The following is a 23,974-nucleotide window of genomic DNA, read 5'->3' as shown; positions in this document are numbered from 1 at the left end:
TAAAGCTCAGGAAAAGTAAAGCTATATTAAGATTTCATCTGCTTTTGAGAACAAAAAGCTCCTGACCAGGAAGCTGACTCTCTACTCTGTCAGCCATCTGATTCATGTAGCATTGGTACAGGAGCTTATGATAATTACTTGTGTTAAAGAGAGCCTGAGTTGGGCTCATAGAATTAACCACCCTGGCGGTATTGACGAGCTGAGTTCGTCCAGGAGACACTTGCAAAAAGCGGTAATGACTGAGCTCGTCCATGCCGCCAGAGAGATTTCCTGTTTCTCTGCACCGCCCGCTGCACTTTTGACTGATCAGAGGGATTCCCCAGGATGGCTGGATGCCTGTCTGCACGCTGTGGGTAGCAATCTGTGCTACCCCCAGCGTGCAGAACTAGCATCCAGCCATCCTGGGGAATCTCTGTGCAGCCAGCGGGACAGAGAATGTGCTGGCTGCGTGCGGGATTCCCCTTTCTCTGCGGGCGGGTGGGTCCCTTCTGTGGGGGGGGGGGGGGGGATGTCACCCTTCTGTTCAGGCTGGTCTGGGACTCCTGTGTGTGTAGGGGGGGAGATTCCCCTTCTACGTGGGCTGGTGGTGGCCTGCGGGGATCCTCCTGGCTGCACATCTGTCTCCTATACACCTGGCAAACATCTGGCTCACTATACACCTGACAAACATCTGGCTAACTATATACCTGGCCAAACATCTGGCTACCTATTCCTGGCTAATACATCTGGCTAATACATCTGGCTATACATCTGGCTCTTATACTCCCCATTAGCGTGCTGATCCCTTGTCTCGTACCTCTGATAGCTTCCCCAGTGCCTTCTTCCATGTCACTTGGCGGATTTTGCTTCTCCATCGGCGATCACATGTCTCCCGTCAATCGGCGTTGATGGCACCAGGGTCACACAGCATCATCAACATCTCGCAGCAAACACTTTTTTTTTTTATTGAATTCAATATATAAAATTGGTTGAAAATTATTGGAAATTAATTGAACCACTTTTTGCACGGAAGTCCTGAGGAAATAGAACACCAGGGTGGCTACACAAAAAATGTAGGCTACCTGATCCGGGGGGAGGGTTGAGCGGATTAGGTAGCTGCAAAAACCGCTGCACTGGCCCACTTTCACTTTCGTGACCTCTGGGTCACAACACTGGAAGGAGAGATTGATTCTCTCATCCAGCGTGCAAGGAGGCAGGGGGAGGGAGGTGCAGCCAGGGAGACCCTGCAGGAATGCCCCTGGCGGGCATTTTAAACAGGGAATCCCCCTCCCGTATGTTTACCCCTGAGATGGCGACAAATAATGTTGCTAATCTCGGGGGCGGGGGGGGCTATAGCGCGGTGGTGGTGGGCAGAAAGCGGCATGGGGGGGACACAGATGAGGCAGAAAACATGCCTCTGTCCCTCTCCCCCCCCCCCCCCCCCACGAACGGCCTTGGGTTCTATTTACATTAACGCTAATACTGTGGTTTTCCACTGACTGGCATACTGGGGTGCAGGTCAGTGGTGGTAGCTGCCACACCATCCTCTGCCCTCTATCAGCAATTTTGAGGAGTATGTCCCCACCCTGCGCACACAGCAGTAAGCCAGACTTGTGGCATGTTTTACCGGCCTGCCTCCAAAAGTTAGCAGATATGCTGGCAGATGCCCCAGCATAATTTTAACACTGGAGCTTTAGGTGTCCATGTGAGTAACACAGTATATGTGATGAGGGGTAGGGGGGGCAGGAGGGATGGGGCTACCAAACTGTAAGAAAGTATAGACTGGTTTTAAATGGGAACTGTAGTGAAAAAAAAAATCCTATACAATAAAATGCAAGTGTCCCTGCGTCATCAACTGAATGGTTGTGTGTCCCTGGCTTTTTTGTACTGAGCATGTGCGCAGCCAGGGCAGTTTGAACACAGGGCCGGGTCTGACAGTTTGCTGTCTGTGGTTCACAGAGATTTCCATTGCATTGTGGGAAATAACAGCTTTTTCCAACTGCCAAGCAAGCAGCTCCCTGTGTGCATATATTGGTAGGTGAACAGAGGCGCCAGAAGGATAAAAGTACATAAAATTTTTAAAAAATTGCTGGGAGGAAGTGGTGGACTCGCCTCCGTTAAAGCAGACACCAAGGACTGTAAATATATAGATATACACATTTATTGAAAATACCCCAAAGATGCAACGCGTTTCGCAGGCACAGCACACTTCTTCAGGCAATAAGCAGGGGATAAACAGCAATTCAGTTATAGCAAGCAGAGCACCTCTGTGTGCATATACTTCAGACAGAATCAGAATCAATTTTATTTCGCCAACTAAGTTTGCACCTACAAGGAATTTTGTCTTGGCAGTTGCTTAACAAACACAAACACAAACAAAAACAATACAAGGGCAGACAGTGTGTATATTAGGCCCGGTTCACATTAGCGGTCGCTATCCGGATTTTCCGGATCTGATCCGGACCGCATACTGTACAAACGGAACGTATGTTCCGCATAGCAATGCAAAGGCTATGCGGACGTTCACATACGTACGTTCCGTACAGTACGGAGCCGGACCGGATCCGGACTCCGGACTCTTTTCCAACATGCGCTATTTTTTGTGTCCGGATCTCCGGCCCACGCATCCTGACCGGAGCCTGACCTGAGCCTGACAGCACCATCAGGAACACAGAAACCAATGGGAAACGGAAGGCACAGAACACACTGCCTACAAAAACCTGACGTTCTACCCCACTTCCTATGCGTATCCAAGCGGCCATTTCGGATGGGGACACATGGGCCAAGCATGTCTGAAGTGGAGCAGCAGTGACAGACGTGCTGGAGCTGTTTGGCAGAATATCGGAGGTGGAGGTGATGCCTACAGCGGAGGAACCTGATTGTACATGTGCACCAGGTGCACCTTCTGCTGACCTGAACATTTTTTTTATTCATATTTAACTATTTTTTGCCCACGGATCCGGGTGGCAGCCTGATGCATGCCTGATACAAACGGACCGGATCTGGATCGGAACCGTACGGTTCTGATCAGGATCAGGTCAGGATCCGGTCCGTTTACTTGCCAAAACGCAAGTGTGAACGGGGCCTAACAAGTCAAGGACATTATAAGTATAGTGGCAGTAAGCAATGTGAGAATTGTTCATTTACAGTTCTGTGCTGATTACTATCAAGTCCTAGCAGCTCTAACGTGGTTCAGCATTAAGAATGGCTACCGCTTGTGGAAAAAAGCTGTTCCTGTGTCTGGAGGTTTTGGTAGCGCTTGACCGGAATCTTACTCCTGAAGGCATGCGCTGGAAGATGGAGTGAGCTGGGTGAGAGGGGTCAGAGGCAATTTTGGTTGCTCTTTTTCTGCACCTGCTAGCGTAAAGATCCTGCAGGGAAGGTAAGCTACAGCCAATTATCCTTTCCGCTGTTCGGATGATGCGCTGCAGCCTCCCCTTTTCTAATGCTGAGCAGGAGCTGAACCATACAGTCATAGATGATGTTATGGTGGATTCAATAATTGCAGTGTAGAACTGCACCATTAAATTTTGAGGTAGGCCAAACTTTTTCAGCTGCTGTAGATGGTACATCCTCTGTTGCGCTTTCTTGACAATAGTGGCCGTATTGTTATCCCATTTTAGGTTGTGTGAGATCGTGGACCCAAGAAAATTGAATGACTCTACCTGGGTTATTGTGGATCCATTTATGGTTAAGGGGAGGTGCTGGGGGGGAGATCTTCTAAAGGCTATTATCATCTCCATGGTTTTGAGAGCGTTTAGTTCCAAGTTGTTGCTGCTGCACCAGGAGGAAAGCTGTCCCACCACATGCCTGTATGCAGATTCATCCCCGTTTTGTATGAGACCAACTACTGTTGTGTCATCTGCAAACTTCAGAACCTTGGATCTGTGGAGACAGTGGTGGGGAACAAGCAAGCGGGACGTGTATGTGCGCACATTGCGGGGGGGGGGGGATGGGGGGGTAGCGGCTGTGACCTAGCGCCCGTTGGCGGGCCTTTTTACTAGTTTATTTATAATATACATTCAGTCAATGTTTGCCAATTGTAAAATCCTCTCCCTGAGGATAGGAACACACTAGGCAGAATTGCATATGCGTTTTCCACTATATGCTAAGGGTAAAACGTATGCGATTCTGCCTAGTGTGTTCCTTCCCTGAATTAAATTCTGAATTGTTTTACTGGTTGTGACATCTTTAGTTCTGGAAAGTGAACTCTACAGAATGTTTAGTTTTTAAAGGACCTCTGCTGCAAAAATCTTAAAATTTAAAATACATGTAAACACATACAAATAAGAAGTATGTTTCTTCCAGAGTTAAATGAGCCATAAATTACTTTTCTCCTATGTTGCTGTCACTTACAGTAAGTAGTAAAAATCTGACATTGCCAACAGATTTTGGACTAGCCCATCTTCTCATGGGGTGTTCTCAGGGTTTTCTTTATTTTTAAAAGCACGTATATGTGTTTTTAAATTTTAAGATTTTCGGGACAGTTCCTCTTTAAGAGTTAATCCAGCTAATCAGCCTGGGTTAAGCATTACTTGGAGGGCGGGAACAGCAATATATAGGAAGTGTTTCTGATGCTTAAAACAGGACCATGCCCATGAAAGTGGGTATCCTCAATTTTCTACTATGTCACTACAATGCCTCTTTAAGTGTTAAGATACTTTATGTTGGCTTTTCTCAACATTTTTACCCTTGAGGAGCCCTGCAAATAACATTTGGCTCTCAAGGAACCCCTGCACACAATTTTTTGATTTTGAGGAACCCCTGCATTTATTTTGCAGGAGGCATGGTGTTTTAAAGATGGTGAGGCTGTTTGTTTAAAGAGTAACTGTCAGGCTGCAGAAGCTAATTTAAACCTCTATTCTCCTGTGTTAAACAGTTTAGACAGAAGCCAAAAAGGCATTACTAAAGATAAAAATCTCTCTTACATTTGATGTGTTCTTATCAGCAAAGCTAAGCTCCTAAGGAAGACGCAAGCCGCATTCCATACTGCAAAGCATTCTGGGGCCCTCCCCTCGGCTGCTAAGGAGAAGACGGGATCAAGTTTCAGCAGCTTCTAACTCAGTCCAGCCACAGCACAGATAAATCTCCGGGCAGAGTACACTGCAGGAGTCCGCTATTGTTCCTAGCCACATGGCTCATTAATATTCACTGCACACTGTGTTATTCTGTACGAGCGCCTCTGTGATCAGGAAGCAGGCAGGACATGACGACACATTTGGCTTCACAAACATGAAACCTGCCATGGGCTGTCAGGAGCATCATTCTCTGCATATACTATATAAAAATTCTGTGAAATCCAAACGTGGACAGTGAAATGCATATGTAATGTAAGTACAGCCAATCTTTAGCTACTGATATATGTGTTTATTTTCTCTGAGACCTTATACCTAACAGCTCCTCTTTAACTACTCCCAATTACACTGCCACTCATTATACTGTCTCCTTATCCTAGTGCTTTTTATTAATGTTCTCATTATTATTCTGACCCCAAATTTAGTGCTTTATTTTACAGTACCCCCTACTATAATGTGCTTGGTTACACTTCCCCCACGATGGGGGAAAAGCCCAAGGAACCCCTGCAGAGTACTCAAGGAACCCTGGGGTTCTAGGGAACCCTGGTTGAGAAAGCCTGCTTTATGTGCTTGCATTACATTATGATTAGGTACATTTTGAAAAATCCAGTGTGCATGCCTGTATTTTTTTTCCCTACAAACCAGTTACTTTATAAGTTAGTGTTATTCTTCTGATGCTAACAAGAGTCAACAGATGTGTTCATTACTTCCAGTAGTGACATCTGTTGTGACATGTTTAATTACACTTTAATATTCCCTAAGTTACCTTGTGAAGTAATTTGGAGCTGTTGTATCCCAGTGTTGCTGTAGGCCATGAGGACAATTCAGTGGTTAGGAATGATGGCAGTTTGTTGTTTACAGCTTTTGTTAACTCACAGGGCAGAGTTTGGAACAACAAATTACAAGACATTCTTGACTGATTTAAATCCTTTTTATAGTGCTCCTAAGTTCTTGCACTGGGATTGGCTTTGTATTGGCAAGGGGAGCCAAAAAGTTAGCCATGAACTTTTAGGCCCCATTCACACTTGCGTTTCGAGTCCGCAAGTGTCCGGGGGTCCGGATCCGGGGGCCGCAAAGAGACCGTACGGGTCTCTGCGGTGGCCACAAGGCGGCACAAGTTGCGGATCCGGAATGTATCAGTTCCGGCTACAATAAAGTAGCCGGAACTAGATACTTTGCAGTGCCAGAAAGGCACTGCAAGCATGGGGGATACCGGCGTGTAGTCCGGGCCCCCCAAGTGGCATAGGACCGGTGCTGGAAGCATCCGGTCCTATTGCCAGTGTGATGGAAAACATCTGTTTCCCATTGCACAGCATTGCCCGCAAGTTCGGGTCAGGAACCGGCCCAGGTCTGCAGCCGCACCGGGACGGACTGAAAAATAGCGCATTTTTGAAAAAAATCCGGACCGTCCCGGAGCTGCGTTCCCGGATCGGATCCGGATCCGGACGGCGCACAAGTGTGAATGGATACATTGATTAGCAATGTATCCGTTCACCATCTGCTCTGTACGGAGCGGTCCGGGGAAGCCGGACCTGGAACGCTAATGTGAACCGGGCCTTAGACTGTTTTCTAGAAATAAGAAAAGTTGTAGCAAGATACTACTTTGCAGATTTCACTAGAAATGAATTGTTGGTTGTGTTGCGAGAGACTTTGATTACTACCTTTTATCATGTTGTGCAAAATAAGCATTGTACAGCTGTATGGAGTTACTTTTGAGGTTATTTTTTGGCTCCGTATACATGAGATTGTAGTCATCCAAAAGAAACAACGATTTTTTTTCCCGCAGAATATTATAAGCTGAAAAATATTTGTGCATTCAAACATTGTTGCATGGCTACCTATGTAGTTCCGTTTCTTCTCTTTTGAGCTTCTGTTTATGATCCCACCAGTATACGTTGTTTATTCATTGCGTTGTCCCTGTGTACTAAAATCTGCGGTCTAGCATGTGTTCGGAGCTTTCGTTTTCTGTAGCTTTTCAGGGAATAAAGAAAGCCTAGAGGAAATGGGAGGATCTGCACAGTAGACTTATTTTTGTATTGGTTTGTGTTGTAGATTTTTTTTTTTTTTGTTAGAATTTGCAATAGCCAAAAGTCCAGATCGTGGTACGTCTGTTTCTGTAGGCCCATATCCAGCTTCAATCTGCATCCAGAATCCGCAGAGCAACCTACGGTCTCTTTCCAAAATGCAAGCAACATTTTAATGCAATTTTTGTTTTTTTTCTATCTAACCCTACATGATGAGTTTGTAACAGGAAATGGAAAATCCGCGCAGTGCAGAAAAAGGATTAATTTATTCAAGGACGTATCCAAAAGCAATACCATAGTAATGCTGGATCCATGCCATACAATTTTTCAGCCGATTTACCTGGACGATCGATTATTTCCAGCATGTTTGATCTGAGAATCGAACTATTTTTTTTGAGCGATTTTATTAACGGTTTCCATTATTTTCTATGGAAATCGGTCATGAAATCACTCAAAAAATTGTTCGATTCTCAGATCGGACATGCTGGAAATAATCTATCGTCCAGGTAAATCGGCCTAAAAATTGTATGGTGTGGATCCAGCATAACACTTGGCTGACATGTTTCAGAGTGGTGCAACTAAATATTTTGAATTCAAAAATTGTTTGGTTTGGGTCCGTTTTAAGGACTTAGGGCCTGTTTCCACTACACACAGATTCTGGATGCAAAAAACGGACTCCAATGATAGCCTATGGGAAATCTGCATCAGAAAAATTGCGTATAGTGGAAACAGACCCATAGTCATTCATTGGACTCAGTTGTTCTGCATCCAGAATTCGCATGTAATGGAAACCGGCCCTAAGTCCTTAAAGCGGACCCAAACCAAACAATTTTTTTTAATTCAAAATATCTGGTTGCGCCACTCTGACACATACAAAGATAAATAAACACTCCTTCAAGCCTATGAGCATTTCAGTGACTGTCTTTCACCCTTCTCTTTTCATAACTAGGGTTATACAGGTGGCAGCCATTAGCAATTCCTCCTTTGCCAGACACCACCTTCTGCAGCATTTTGCGGGATTCTGTCCCAGCAATATGAAAGGAAGGGAGGGGTTCCTCCAATAAATGTAAAATATGTTATATTTGTCATCATGCAGCTGAAAAAAGGCTGCTATTATTATTCTAATTTAGAAAATAGATTTTATTTCTGAAATCTTGTATTTTTAATTTGGATCCACTTTAATCATAGCTGTTGTCAATGGCTAGGCATTGCACATAAATAGGTCTAGGACTGGGACGGACATAAACGTCCCACCCACAGAGGGTGTCAACGGTAGCACACACTCCCAATATGAATAATCCCATAAAAGCTTTTCTCTCTCTTCTTTAAAGGGGGGCTCCAGTCACTCAGTAATAGAAATCAGCTTCATCAGCACGCTCTTGTGCCTGGGCCAAAAGTTGCATCATAGTCTGTGGATTTAGCTTAGTGAATCTAAATGAGCAGACAATAAAATATATGCATATATGCAGATTCACTAAGCTAAATCCACAGCTTAAACCAAAAGAGGAAGAAATTAGAAAAAAAGAAGCAGAGAGGGTGTGTGTGTGTGTGTGTGTATATGTATGTATGTATGTATGTATGTATGTATGTATATGTATGTATGTATATATATATATATATATATATATATATATATATATATATATATATATATATATATATATATATGTGATTATGTATATATGTGATTATGTATATATGTATATGTATATATATATATATGTATATATATATATATATATATATATATATATATATATATATATATATATATATATATATATATATATATATATATATATATATATATTCGGCCCCCTTGAAGTTTTCCACATTTTGTCACATTACTGCCACAAACATGAATCAATTTCATTGGAATTCCACGTGAAAGACCAATACAAAGTGGTGTACATGTGAGAAGTGGAATGAAAATCATACATGATTCCAAACATTTTTTACAAATTTATAACTGCAAAGTGGGGTGTGCGTAATTATTCAGCCCCCTGAGTCAATACTTTGTAGAACCACCTTTTGCTGCAATTACAGCTGCCAGTCTTTTAGGGTATGTCTCTACCAGCTTTGCACATCTAGAGACTGAAATCCTTGCCCATTCTTCTTTGCAAAACAGCTCCAGCTCAGTCACATTAGATGGACAGCGTTTGTGAACAGCAGTTTTCAGATCTTGCCACAGATTTTCGATTGGATTTAGATCTGGACTTTGACTGGGCCATTCTAACACATGGATATGTTTGGTTTTAAACCATTCCATTGTTGCCCTGGCTTTATGTTTAGGGTCCTTGTCCTGCTGGAAGGCGAACCTTCGCCCCAGTCTCAAGTCTTTTGCAGACTCCAAGAGGTTTTTTTCCAAGATTGCCCTGTATTTGGCTCCATCCATCTTCCCATCAACTCTGACTAGCTTCCCTGTCCCTGCTGAAGAGAAGCACCCCCAAAGCATGATGCTACCACCACCATATTTGACAGTGGGGATGGTGTGTTCAGAGTGATGTGCAGTGTTAGTTTTCCGCCACACATAGCGTTTTGCATTTTGGCCAAAAAATTCAGTTTTGGTCTCATCTAACCAGAGCACCTTCTTCCAAATGTTTGCTGTGTCCCCCACATGGCTTGTGGCAAACTGAAAATAGGACTTCTTATGCTTTTCTGTTAACAATGGCTTTCTTCTTGCCACGTTTCCATAAAGGCCAACTTTGTGCAGTGCATGACTAATAGTTGTCCTATGGACAGATTCCCCCACCTGAGCTGTAGGTCTCTGCAGCTCGTCCAGTCACCATGGGCCTCTTGACTGAATTTCTGATCAGCGCTCTCCTTGTTCGGCCTGTGAGTTTAGGTGGACAGCCTTGTCTTGGTAGGTTTACAGTTGTGCCATACTCCTTCCATTTCTGAATGATCGCTTGAACAGTGCTCCGTGGGATGTTCAAGGCTTTGGAAATCTTTTTGCAGCTTAAGCCTGCTTTAAATTTCTCAATAACTTTATCCCTGACCTGTCTGGTGTGTTCTTTGGACTTCATGGTGTTGTTGCTCCCACTATTATCTTAGACAACCTCTGAGGTCGTCACAGAGCAGCTGTATTTGTACGGACATTAGATTACACACAGGTGCACTCTATTTATCCATTAGCACTCATCAGGCAATGTCTATGGGCAACTGACTGCACTCAGACCAAAGGGGGCTGAATAATTACGCACACCCCACTTTGCAATTATTGATTTGTAAAAAATGTTTAGAATCATGTATGATTTTTGTTCCACTTCTCACGTGTACACCGCCTTGTATTGGTCTTTCACGTGGAATTCCAATAAAACTGATTCATGTTTGTGGCAGTAATGTGACAAAATGTGGAAAACTTCAAGGGGGCCGAATACTTTTGCCATCCAATATATATATATATATATATATATATATATATATATATATATATATATATATATATATATATATATATATATATATATATATATATATATATATATATATATATATATATATATATATATATATGTGTGTATATATATGTATGTATGTATGTAGGGCAGCACGGTGGCGTAGTGGTTAGCTCTCTCGCCTTGCAGCGCTGGGTCCCTGGTTCAAATCCCAGCCAGGGCACTATCTGCAAAGAGTTTGTATGTTCTCTCTGTGTCTGCGTGGGTTTCCTCCGGGCACTCCGGTTTCCTCCCACATTCCAAAAACATACAGATAAGTTAATTGGCTCCCCCTAAAATTGGCCCTAGACTATAGTACTTACACTACATAATATAGACATATGGCAATGGTAGGGATTAGATTGTGAGCTCCTTTGAGGGACAGTTAGTGACAAGATATATATATATATATATATATATATACATTGTACAGCGCTGTGTAATATGTCGGCGCTATATAAATACTAAATAATAATAATAATAATAATAATAATGTATGAATGTATGTATGTATGTATATATGTATGTATATGTATGTATGTATATATATATGTATATATGTGTGTGTATATATATATATATATATATATATATATATATATATATATATATATATATACTCTAGTCTCTCTATACTTCACTAATGTTTAAATGCTGCTGCTGCATCTAACTTAGAAAGGAAAGCCCCAATTTAATCCCATCTACTTGAAATCCAGCACTTCTAAAGGTTCATAAGTGTTTCTAAGACATCATACGATGTTTCCATTATGATATTAGCTTCAATTCTTAGATAGAATATTACTTTATTTTTCCAGTCATTTATACATGGGATAACTGGGGATCTCCACCTATCTACTATAATTTTTCTCACGATCAATAAGGCAAAGTTCCCAAGTTTCCCCTGAATTGTGTCCTCTGTGCCAGGACCTAAATCCACTCCGTATCCAAACAAAACATTCTCAATATTGATATTTTTCAATTAAGACCAAAATCTAAAACTCTTTCCCAAAAAGGACAAATTATAGGGCAGTGCCACCACATGTGTAGTTAGTTTGGGGAGGATTCCTTACATCTCTAGCAACTATTTTCATAGACCAGGCTTCCGTTTCTGAATTTTCCCGGCACTAGATATCAATGCATCACAAGCTTATATTGCACCACCTGGCAGGGGTGGGTATCCTAAAGAACCTAATACTATCCAAAACATTTTTCCAAGTTGAATCATCAATTGAGAACCCTAAATCAAGTTCCCATTTATTAAGTATAGGAGATCGAGGCCATTGATCAGATTACTTAAGATAGTTGTAAATCTAAGAAATTACTTTCAGGGGGAGTTTTCTTTCCACAAACATATTCTCTAATTGATTTGATGAGAGCCTGTTCTTTTCTTAAACTACCCATTATACTAAGTGCCTGAACCGGTAAAAAAGTCTTTAATGGATCATTCAAATAATGTTCCTTCTCGGCCTTAAATCTTATTAACAATATCCACAAATCCTGTAAGGTAGCCTCTTCTGACAGTCCCACCTTATATAGCCATGCCTTATCCTGAAATTGCGCAATTCCTAGGCTTCGCAAAGATGTGATCGGTGAAACCTCCCTGGCTCCCCTTCTGGGTTTAAGGACGTTATCAAGTGCAAGTATAAGTAGGTCTTATTAATGGGTGGAACATATCCTTGGAAAACGTACATAATGTTCTAGGGTTCCAGGAGGAAAAAGTATTATCAATCCAACTAAGCTCAATGGTGGTCCAAATATTAGCCCGATCACCTATTCTCCAAGATAACACGCTATTAAGGTGGACTGCTAAAAAGTATTTATATAAATCAGGGGCTGCCAGACCCCCTGAGTCCTTATATTTGGTCAAAGTTCTGTAACCAATTCTCAACTTTTTCTTGTGCCATATAAATTCTTGGAATAAGTTGTGGCATTCCATAAATCAACGATTCGGAATGGAGACCGGCAGATTCTGAATTTTTAGAATCCTTTCTAGAAGGTCATATTTGAGAACCCTCCAGTGTGGCTGAGCAAAACCATTCTGTAGAGAAAAATGAACCACAGATTATCTAAAGTGGTGCCAAAAACTGATCTTCTGTTACCAAAATCATTCTTTTGTATTTGTTGGTAATAGATTAGGAGAGCAGTAACTTTTTCACATGGGCGATATGAGTGTTTTGTGAACTTTTTTTTTCTTTTTCTTCAATGAATCAGATAAGCATCCAAAAACTGCATTACAGTATGTTTGTTCAGGCTTTCTTTTGTAATATGCTGCTTTATGGTGATCAGAAACAGATATGTTCTGAATTAGCAAAAATAGAGGAATCGGGATTTAATACATCATTGTAAGGTTTAAAGGCTCTGCCTCTGACATAGATCTGGGCTCAAATCTCGGCTCTTCCTATTCTGTAAGCCAGCAATTACTCAGTAAGGAGTTCTTGGATGATTCTCCCTAATATTGCTACTGCCTACGGAGTGCGCCCTAGTGGCTGCCTGGCAAGCGCTTTTAGTAGAAAAGCCCTATACAAATATTATTTTTATTATTATTTATACCACTGTAATGTACTGATGCTCATACCCCTTAATTTTGTGTATCATTGTACAAGCACATATACGATGCCGGAGGAGGTGCACCAAAATGCAAAGGGCAGGATGTAATGGAAAATCAAAACCCAATAATGAATGACTCATTTCACGTGACTTGCCCACGATGAGCGTCTAGTGTCTGTGTTGCTATCCACTAAGCCACTGATATATTGACCTGAGGAAGCGGACAAGTCCTGCGAAATGAGTCACTTTGTGTGTGTGTTTAATAAATATATGTTCAAACCTCCATATCGGGGGTTTTTTTTTTGGGGTGGGGTGGGGGGGGGGGGGGAGTGCGACCCTCCAGATGTGAAGGAAGACATTCGAACCACGTGGAGATGTAATTCTCCACATGCTCGTTGCAGTGGTTGCCTGTTAGCTACCCAGGTTTATAAGTAGTATTTGTTTGAATAACTATACTCCTACATCCAGAACTACTACACCATATTGGCACTCATGGTGTTTTCTGCTTGCCTCTTTTACTTCCAGTCGCTGGAGTTCGACTTCAGAATTTCATCTACCGGACACCCTACATTGTACAAGTAGAGTTGTCTTAAGAGAAAAGAGTTGCTTTTTAAATCGGTACTGCGCAACACTGATTTCTTTCTCAATCGGAAGCATATTGGACATGCCAGACATTTTTGAATGATCGGTCTATCTAATGTGAAAATTGCATTGTGTGTATCCAGCAATATCTCCTGCTACCATCTTTGCTTCAATCATCAAGGCTCCTAGTGAATCAATAGCCTTCAGAAAAAGATACTGCAGTGTGACCAGTCACTGTGGAGAGTGAAGGGAATTCCTGGACCCATCCCCATCACGTGATGCAAATGCCATTGCCGTTTACATGGCAATTGTTTTGTGATGAAGTCCCTGCTTTACATAGATTTTTTTTTTATTTTTTTTTTTTTTTTTTTTTTGCATGGGAAAGAAGTTTACAATATCACTTTCAAGTAGGACGTGTGTGTGTGTGTCACCTTTATCAGGTTCAAATTTATTATGTTCTTGGGAGCAAAGAGAAAAAAAATCAGTAGATTTCTTGTTTGTGTAGTTGGCTCAAAGCAGGTTTACAGTGTAAATGGAAAAAAAGGACCCCCACCGTTCTTTGATATAACCAGTATTTCTCAAAGTGATGGAGAAAATGCTGGTATAAATAGTTACATTTATTCAGCTAAAAGTGGACATGTGACAAGGGTGTGTGTATGTTGGGGGCGAATCCTTTTTTTTTTTTTTTTTTTCTTTTTTCTTCACCTTGCTTCTGACACAGTACTTCTAAAACCAGGGCTGGGGAGTCGGTACAAAAATCATCCATCCAACTCTGTTAATATTACCACTGACTCCGACTTTAAGACCTCTAATTTGCATGTAACAATCTTGTTGATTGAAAGCATGTAACAAAGGCCACCTTGCAGATCTATGCGCTGAAAGCCAGCAGATATGCGGTTTCAGTACACTCGTTAGATTAGCAGCAGATAGATCATCAGATAGAATTTCTAATCTATCTGATGTGTTTAGGAACATTTTTTACTAGAAACAGATTTCCAATAGATTCCAGTATGAAATCTATTGAAAAGCGATCTGATGGCATTTTTTTGCCATCAGATTTCAATTAGGTCCCATGCAAATTGATAAGCAATCTCTTCAGATCGACCTAGATTTTCCATCATGTCAGATCGATTGAAATCGATTTGCGATCGATTTCGATCGATTGATCGGCCAAAAATCGGCTTGAGTGTGGGCCTTTTTATAAAACAGACCATGGCCCTTATTCAAATAACTTGTTCTGAATTTCTCTGAGGAGGTAATTTTTTATAATCTTCTCTTTAAAATAACTTCTCAGCACTCAGCAAATGAAAAAGTACCAAAAAGCATGTGAAAATGTGCTATCGAAATGATTGTGCTTGCTGTCGTTTAAAGGGTATTGTCTGATGTGAAAATAGTATCTAGGAGAAAACTTCTTAGAAAAGGTTAATTGCATATGGGTCTCTGTGTTGGGACATTCTAATTTCTAAGCATTAACGTACCTCTTGTGTTATTTCTAATTTACACCAGGAATGCATTTAATTAAACTTGGGATATAGCTGCAGAGTGGCTGTTATAGCTAATGTACAGCTAATCCCCCCCCCCCCCAAAAAAAAATAGATACCGTATATCAGGGTGTATGAGACTACCCCCCCAACTTTTCCAGTTAAAATAAAGTTTGTGATATACTCTCTGTATACCAACCCCTTTGCACCTCACGTCAAAATGATTGTATTGCCAGTATCAAAGATTTAAGGTATCATAGGACATCATCATAGAACATATCATATGAAATATTGGTACTGTAGTGGCAACTGGCTTTACCATCTGCTGCATTTTCCCTGTAGCTTTTTGTGAGTAGCAGGACAGCTTCCTGGTTGAGGGTCACCTGACTGGTGACGTTTGCGCTCCACACTAGTGTGTTCCGCCGGCAATCTTTTCCAGCGTAAGCGCACATCACGTCAACAGTCAGGTGACCCCCAAATCAGGAAGCTGGTCTCTATCTGGATTGCTGTAAACATCACTTCAGACGGAGAGCCCGTTGCCTGCAACGTTTCCCTGATGACTGCAGCACACAGCACAGGGATTTAAAGTGGATCCGAAGTGAACTTTTACTCATTGCATAATTGTGTTCCTTTCCTATTGTTTATAGGGCATTCCTCAAGCCAAATACTTTTTTGTTTTTGTTTTAATACTCTAATTCCCTATAAACTAAATAAACCACGCCCACAAGTTTTCAGAGAGCCTTGGCAGTAGCAAGGGCTCATGGGAGCTCAGTCTGAGCAGGAGGAGGAGGTATTACTAGCCATTGATTTCAGAGGCAGAGGGAAGGAGGAGGAGGGAGGAGGAGGGGGATTAGGTTTTTTTGCTCAAGATACAGATAAGCCTGCCTCTGTGTAATGTTTACAAACAACATGGCTGCTGTCGTATCACAGGAAGAAATAAACATTTTCTATTAAAGCAGTTTGCAGCTAGATTTGCTGTGTAAACTATCTAAGCTTTAGATAAGATATATAGACATGTTACTTGTTATAGTTAGTTTTTCATCCCGGATCCGCTTTAAGGTTAGACTGGTGTGCAGGTACTCTGCAGAGATATGAGTATTCTTCCTCTATTACACATTTATCACTCAGTCTGAACCAGGTTTATGGGTGATGGACAACACTTCTGTGTTCAATGTGCACAACCTTCTCAGTGGATTCTCTGCAGCTCTGTGGGGAGTGCATATGTAGAGTATAGGACTACTGTATAGCTTGAAGAAAACCTGTAATGAAAAAAACCCTCTCCGGGGGGGGATACTTACCTCGGGAGGGGGAAGCCTCTGGATCCAAACGAGACTTCCCCTGTCCTCCAGTGTCCCGTCAATTCAGCGCGGTGACCCCCCCCCCCCCGAACAGCGGCAAGGTAAATGCCTACCACGATCCGGTGCAGGCGCACACTAGCAGCTCTTCATTCGGGTTAAGGTGGAAATAGCCAAACCCAAATGGATCCGCTCTACTGTGCAGGTGCGAATCCTTTGCGCCTGCACATTATAGCGGGTCCGATCGGGTTCGGCTTTTTCTGCCTTAACCCGAACAAAGAGCCACTAGTGCGCCTGCACCGGATCGCGGTTGTTAAATATTGACCGCACCTGCGCATCCTTGTCGAGGGACTTTCAGGAGAGCCTGAACTGGATTCTCCCAAGCTACAGAGGATGGAGAAGTCTCATTGGGACCCCGAGGCTTCCACCTCCCGAGGTAAGTATCCCCCAGATTTGCAGTGTCTTTAATTTGTAGTTAACAACCTCAAAATTAACATATTTGATTTCCTGAGCAAATGGAGCTTGAAATGTATGAAGAATTGGTATAGGAGCTGACAATAGTTACATGTGTTAGGCTACGTTCAGGCAGTGTCCACATATAGGTAGTGGCCTTGAAGTTTCTCATTACTCCAACCTTACTCATATATTTAAAAATAAAGTGCCTTCATTACCTTTCTCACACATTATCCGGTAATACTCCATATGGTTTCCCGCTTGTAGTTGTTGGGTCTAATGCCGCCTACAGTACTTTTTTCGTTGTTAATTTTGTCGGTAAAAGGCAGATAACAAACCATTAGTAAGAATAAAGAAGTATCGGCACCTGGAAAACTTGCAGCTTCATTGACATGGTTTACCAGCTAGTGATCATAGCGCAAGAATGAGTCACTGAATTTGAGTGTATCTATAGGAAGCTAGGCTCTCCAGGATAACAATTCAGGCTTTATATAGCACATCATATATGAACACTGGCAATGGTCCCCTTACAAATGCATAGAAACACAGATACACACAAGTTGCAGTCTGGGATTTAGCTGGCTTTCCGCTGTAACAGAGCACTAGCTATTTTTGGTAAAATGATTGCTTGCTGTAATAAAACAAGATTTTCTCTGACTCTTAGAATTGAATTAGTGAGGGCATTTGACGGATGATGATCACAGCGGATACTGGTTTGCTCTAGCTCCAGCCCTGTGCATTGTGTACTGTGGCCATGATGCAGTGTAGTACAGCAGGCATGTGGAATCTCAGGTGTGTTGGTTGCTAAAGCAGCTGTCACGAAAGAAACACCAGTGATTTATTAGGCTAAGTGAGGTATAGGGAACCCTTTGTTACCTGCCATGCAGGGGAAAGAGTGCTAAATCAATTCCTGCCTGTTAGATCAGGGATGTCCACCTCCAGTGCTTAAGGGTCAGGTCCTTGCATTGCTTTGCTCAAATTAAGGCAATTGATGGATGGAATATTTAAAAAAAAAAAAAAAAAAGTGATCAAGTAGAACACATTTCTTCCTTTCTCTGTCCATCCTAAACTCTGGCATGGCCATTGCCCTTGAGGACTGGAGTTGGACAGCCATGCTATAGACCTTAGATGGCAAGAATGTCCATCCATGCATGTAATTTGGAGACCGTGTCCAAGCAAAAAATTTCCTGCACCTGCCCAAATCTTTGGGGCCGCGTCCTATGCAGGTCAGTGTCCACATGTCATGCTAAGTGCATTACTGTCACCTGTGTATGAGGCCCCATAGTTTGTAGTTACCGTAACACACAGCATCGATTAGATGGTACTGAATAATCGTCTTAGGCCCAGTGCACCCGAAAAACCTCTAGCAGATCTGCAAAACGCTAGAGGTTTTTGGAGCAGATTTTCAGAGCGATTCTAGACATGTTTAGAGAGGTTTTCTAAACATGCCTAGTGTTTTTTGGAGGGTATTTGTGTAGCAGATTTCATATATTGTTACAGTACAGCTGCTTCTGTAACAAAAACGCCTGGAAAACCACTCTGATGTAGCATTTTTTAGAGCGATTTAAGCTTTTCCTTTACTTTGGGGCAGAAACGCTTCTGCAAACAGCAAAAATGCTGCAGTAGCCACGTTTACGGTTTGCTAAAAACCTCAAACCGCTGGTGTGCACCATCCCATTGAGATACATTAGCCAAGCGTTTTCATAGGCGGCAGCAGTTTTGAAAACTCTACCAAAAACGCTTGGTGTGCACCAGGCCTTATTATGCTGTCATATGACAGCTGGCATCTCCCCCTAGTGATCAGCAGCCATCGCGTATGGCTGCTGATCACGTGATCACTACGATCGCCGTCGGATCGTAGTGATTACTCTGACAGCGTCGGTGGCAGGGGGGAGAAGAAGAGGATCCACTCACCTCCCTGCCGTTCCAGCGACGATCGGCGCCCCCTCTGCTCTGGCCGCCATCTCTGCTCAGTCTGACGTCAGCGCCGGGTCCCGGCTTGATGACGTCCTCAAGCTGCGACCCGACCTGAGAGTCAGTTGGAGCGGAGATGCCGGCCAGAGAAGAGGTGGCTTCTGCGGCTTATCGCTGGAGCCTGGAAGGTAAGTGATGGCTGCCAGCTACAAGGGGGGAACCCTTGCCACCATGGGGGGGACACTGCCCAGCCACAGAGGGGATCCGGCCGACCGACCCCCCCCCCCCCCCCCCCCCCCCAAACGCGGGCACCCCCCTCCACCGCAAAATGCCCTGGTCCTTAAGGGGGGTTAGGCGGACGGTCCCGAAGTGGTTAATATAAAAAACAAAAAGCAAGCTAAGCCAAAGCCATTATCATAGTGGAGTTTGGGGAGGATGACATTTTTCTGCTATTTCTCTATTTAAAATGTAGTTAAGCAAGGCTATTACTTTGAGGATTCGCAAACAGATGTGACAGCCCATGCAAATAAATCTAAGTGCGTTCCTGCATGCAGGGAATAAAACTTGCTGTTTTCAGAAGAACATTTGAACATCGTGTGCAATTACCAGTGGTCAGCTGCTGTGAGCTGACTGTGGAAAATAGTCATTTTAAGTGAAAATAAACTGATGGGTTAAACAATTGTATTTATCCTCCTACTCTGTACATCTCGGTGTTACAAGCCCTACTCCATAGAGCCAAATTAGTCCATGCCATGCCATGCACTGATGAGGATCAAACAATCTGAAACAGTCTGTATGCATGTTGGATTATTATGGCTCTGTACAAATTAACAAGATGACACATCATTGCATTCCAGCGGTTTAGCTTCTAAGGGTAACAATGGTTAATTTGCATATATTCAGCAGTGATGCACTGGGAGACATCTCAAGCTCACTCCCACCTGAATCATCGCAAATTCTTTCTGTTTTAAGAAAGCAAACTTTTGTTGTTCCTCCTACTCCTAAAATGTTCCTTTTTTTTTTTTATCATCCCATGGTTTTATATTTAAACCTACAAAGCCCGAAAAACTTTTATGGCTGTAATTTGCTTATCAGTGAGGTCTACTATATTCCTGACGAGGTGCTGACAAGCCAGAAGCTGTCACTTCAGTGCCTGAAAATTGACTCTTTCAGGCTGCAAAATGAAAAAAGAAAAAACAGCCTGGTTATTAATGTTTTGCACTGTACATGCACGTTTATCTCATCATGTCACCTCGGGTACACTTTAAAAATTAAGAATTGTCCTGCCAACTGGGGTTGTTTTCTGCAGACCAGGTGTGGACGCTCCCTAACTCATTAAAGGACAACTGAAGAGTGGTATATGGAGGCAGCCATGTTTATTTCCTTTTAAGCAATACCAGTTGCCTGGCAGCCTTGCTGACCCTCTGCAGTTAATACTTTCAGCCATAGACCCCGAATAAGCATGCAGCAGATCAGGTGTTTCTGACATTGTCAGATCTGACAGATTGGCTGCATGCTTGTTTCTGGTGTTATTAAAAAGAACCCGAGGTGGGGTTCTAAGAATGATATCCGCACACAGAGGCTGGGTCTGCCTATACAGCTCAGCCTCTGTTGCTATGTAGTGTCCCCCCAGGCCCCCCCCCCTGCGCTCTGCTGTCCCCATAAATCACAGCCGCGGTGTCGACATGCAGCGGGCTGTGTTTATCTATGTAGTGTCACTCTCACCGCTCCCCCCGCCTCCTGCATAGCTCCGGTCCCCGCCCGTGTCCCTTCCCTCCCCGCTGATTGGAGGGAAGAAACGTGGGCAGGGACCGGAGCTATGCAGGAAGCGGAGGGAGCGGCAAGAGTGACACTACATAGGTAAACACAGCCTGCTGCGACACGCTGCGTGTCGACAGCGGGGCTGTGATTTATGGGGGGCATAGCAGAGCCCAGGGGGGCCTGGGGGGACACTACATAGCATCAGAGGCTGGGCTGTATAGGCAGACCCAGCCTCTGTGTGTGGATATTCTTAGAACCCCACCTCGGGTTCTCTTTAAGACCCTTCTGCAGCCAAACAGACCAGCAGGGCTGCCAGGCAACTGGTATTGTTTAAAAGGAAATAAACATGGCAGCCTCCATAGTATTCTCAATTCAGTTGTCCTTTAATACAGCACATCTCCCAAAGCTTAAAAATTGTCGTAAGCCTACAGAGATTTCAAAGAGCATGGGTACAAGGTCATATTACTGTGCATTACGCAGGGACATCAGGCCGTACATAAACGGCATTGTCTGATGGGCACACTTATGTGCTGACAACGTACTACTGCATACATATCTGTGCACAAGTCAGCACTGACCCATTCATTACAGAAAAATATAGTGAGTTCTGTGGCAGAGACTATCAACGATACCATGCGTTTCTATAGAATGAATGGTCTTGGGTCTGAAGTGGTTACATTCATGTCATGACAAAGAAGCGCTAGAGAACTTGTTTTCAGAAAAATTTTAAAGCACAATGTAAGCAAAGGAGAAATATTTTCAACAATTACAGTAGTTGCTAGAATGAGGAAAATAGTTATGTCAGGTACAAAATCAAATACTTGCCACATATCCTAGACTAGAAGTCAAGAAATGTAGGTCTCAATAGATATAATTTCGGGGGTCGTCTTATTTACGAGTCATTTCTAAATTTCTGACTTGTAGCCAGGATGTTCGTCCATGGGTGGCAGACTCTCCCTTTTGCTATGTCTCCCAAGTGCCCGCCTCTCTCCTCTCCCGTGCATGTTGGAGGAGCTACTGCAGCAGGTAGTGATTACCGATTCCACCGCTGGCTGCCGGAACCTCCATCTCCTCAGTGTGCATTAGCTCCCCTCCATCAGCTCCCTGTGTTATCATCAGGGTCAAATTTAGGGGTCTAATGAGGCTTCCCTCAGTTTCCTCTGATCCCCTTTCACTGAACGTGGACCCTCCAAGGATTACTGACAAGGAATTGTCGGAAAATCTGATTGGGGCTGCACTCCTCTTCAAACATGCACATGGCCAAACTGCACTTGCGCGAGTATGGCCGTGCCTGCGCAGTATGCTGGAGCCCCTTTGCACGAGAGACTCTGTGCTACCATGCAGGTGCAGCAGTACTTGCGCGGCTGCAGCACGGCCTTGCTCGTGCCAGCATATGATCACGGCCTTGATCAGTAGGGAAGGTCCCAGTGGGCGGCGGAGGATGTTGAGGGAAGGATTTAGAGGCTTCCCTTACCAAAGGCAAGTATTTGTTTCTGAACCTGATCTTCAGCTCGGCTTCTCTTTAACACACCCTGTGGTTCATCTACAAAGGTCTATCTATCCTGACAAACAGAACAAAAGCAAGCAAACTTCATTACTGGAAAAAGCAAGAACTAAATCTCCCACAGTTTTAATTAATTAATCTTGTCCACTGATGCTGGGCTCTAGAATACCAGCAGATGTTATGGGATGTTTCAGAAAAGTAAAAGGCTTACTGACCCCCTGCAGAATTGATTACAGATTAACAGTTCTATTCTTCGGCGAGCTAAGATTCATAAGAATGTGGTCATATGGGAAACACAATTGCAACAGACTACATTAATGAACATTCAGAAAATATATATCTAAGAGGTATAGATCTGGTCCCCTGGCTCCAGCCAGACGAGAGAACGGCAAAATGGTTTACTTACGAGTATGAGAATATCAAGCAGGTTAATAATTCACACTGACCACATCTTTTATTTTACAATGCATGTATGCTTTTTTTTCAGCACATCTGATTCATTCTTGTGTTAAGCATTAAAAACACTATCTTTTTATTTTTGGAAGCATGAAATATTATAAATCTGTTTTTTGTTTTCCACCTGATTTTATACCGCGTATTATTCAGTTAGCAAATCTTGCTCCGTGCGAAATGACTCCACATGGCGTCCTGGAGGAATAACAGAGCCACTCTGTCGCCGCCAATCTGCGTTAGGTGGTCGTCAAGTGGTTAATTAGGTTAAAGACTTCAAGGTTGTAAATTACAAATATTTTCCTTAAGGCCTCTTTTACACTTGCATTACTCTGTTCTTCCGCTGGCTAACGCAATGGCAAAGCAAGGCAATAGGGCCTAGAGGCCTTGCGCTGGAAGTTTCCAAATCGCCACCAAGCTACCGTCAATAGGCGATGCATACATTTTAAAAATGTGAACACGGTGAATCCAGCGCAGGAGACTTAGGCGCAGCCGGTGCCACCATAGGCCGTAATAGGAATTACGGCTATAGCAGCGCACAAGGAGTAACTTCGGCGCCTACAGAAGACTGAACTGAAGTTACTTTTAAAACACAATAATTCGGCTTCCAGCAATTGCTGGAAGGAAAATTATTTCATTCCCCATTATCCATGGCGGCCTGGAGGTGGAATAGTATTTAAGACCGCCGGGAACTTCGGAAAGTCGGAGCTGGAGTCTGAGTCGGGGCAATTTAAGCACCCGGAGTCGGAGTCGTGGTTTCATAAACTGAGGAGTCGGATGATTTTTGTACAAAATCTACAGCCCTGTTAAGTATTAGACTAAGGAGTCGGAGTCTGAGCCATTTTGGGTACCCGGAGTCGGAGTTGGTAGATTTTTGTACCGACTCCACAGCCCTGGTATCCTGCGCCCAAGTCTCCCGTGCCGATTCCTCTCTTACACATGCATACATTTTTAAAAATGTGTGTGGCGTGCAAGCGTGGAACAGAAAGATGACGGAAATCCCCGGGAATCCCAGTGACGTACTTTCTGCTCTGCAGTGAATACGTCACTGAGTGGCGGTGGGTGGGGCTATGCATATGACCCTTTCGTGGGACTCTGTGGGGTCATACATTGGTCATTTTTTGTTTCACGGTGGGATGTGGTAGGGGCATTGCATCCTCACTGCAATCCAAAAATTCGATGTAAAACCGGCCTTATACTTGGGCCAGTTAAACATCATGGAGTCCTCTTTTAAAGAGACTCCGTAACAAAAATTGCATCCTGTTTTTTATCATCCTACAAGTTCCAAAAGCTATTCTAATGTGTTCTGGCTTACTGCAGCACGTTCTACTATCACCATCTCTGTAACAAATCAACTTATCTCTCTCTTGTCAGACTTGTCAGCCTGTGTCTGGAAGGCTGCAAAGTTCTTCAGTGTTGTGGTTCTGTGATGCATTTCCCTGTATTATTTAGATTAGGGAAGCTTCTCTCTT

General features: G+C 43.1%; 1 protein-coding gene across 4 annotated transcripts in view; it reads left to right on the top strand.

The window, feature by feature from the left end:
* TTBK2 (tau tubulin kinase 2) overlaps positions 1-23,974 on the top strand; it is a 214,666-nt gene that overhangs the window by 50,686 nt on the left and 140,006 nt on the right. The window contains exon 1 of one of the 4 annotated variants that reach the window (XM_068254142.1): positions 1,985-2,013. The exons of the other annotated variants lie outside the window; for them this stretch is intronic. The gene's annotated coding sequence lies outside the window, so the exon portion shown is untranslated. Of the gene's footprint in view, positions 1-1,984; positions 2,014-23,974 lie in introns of those variants that run through there. 4 annotated transcript variants of the gene reach the window in all.

This window comes from Hyperolius riggenbachi, chromosome 9, assembly GCF_040937935.1.
Source record: "Hyperolius riggenbachi isolate aHypRig1 chromosome 9, aHypRig1.pri, whole genome shotgun sequence".
NCBI classification, from domain to species: domain Eukaryota; kingdom Metazoa; phylum Chordata; class Amphibia; order Anura; family Hyperoliidae; genus Hyperolius; species Hyperolius riggenbachi.
The sequence above is the reverse complement of the archived record's forward strand: the minus strand, read 5'-3'. Positions and strand labels throughout refer to the sequence as shown.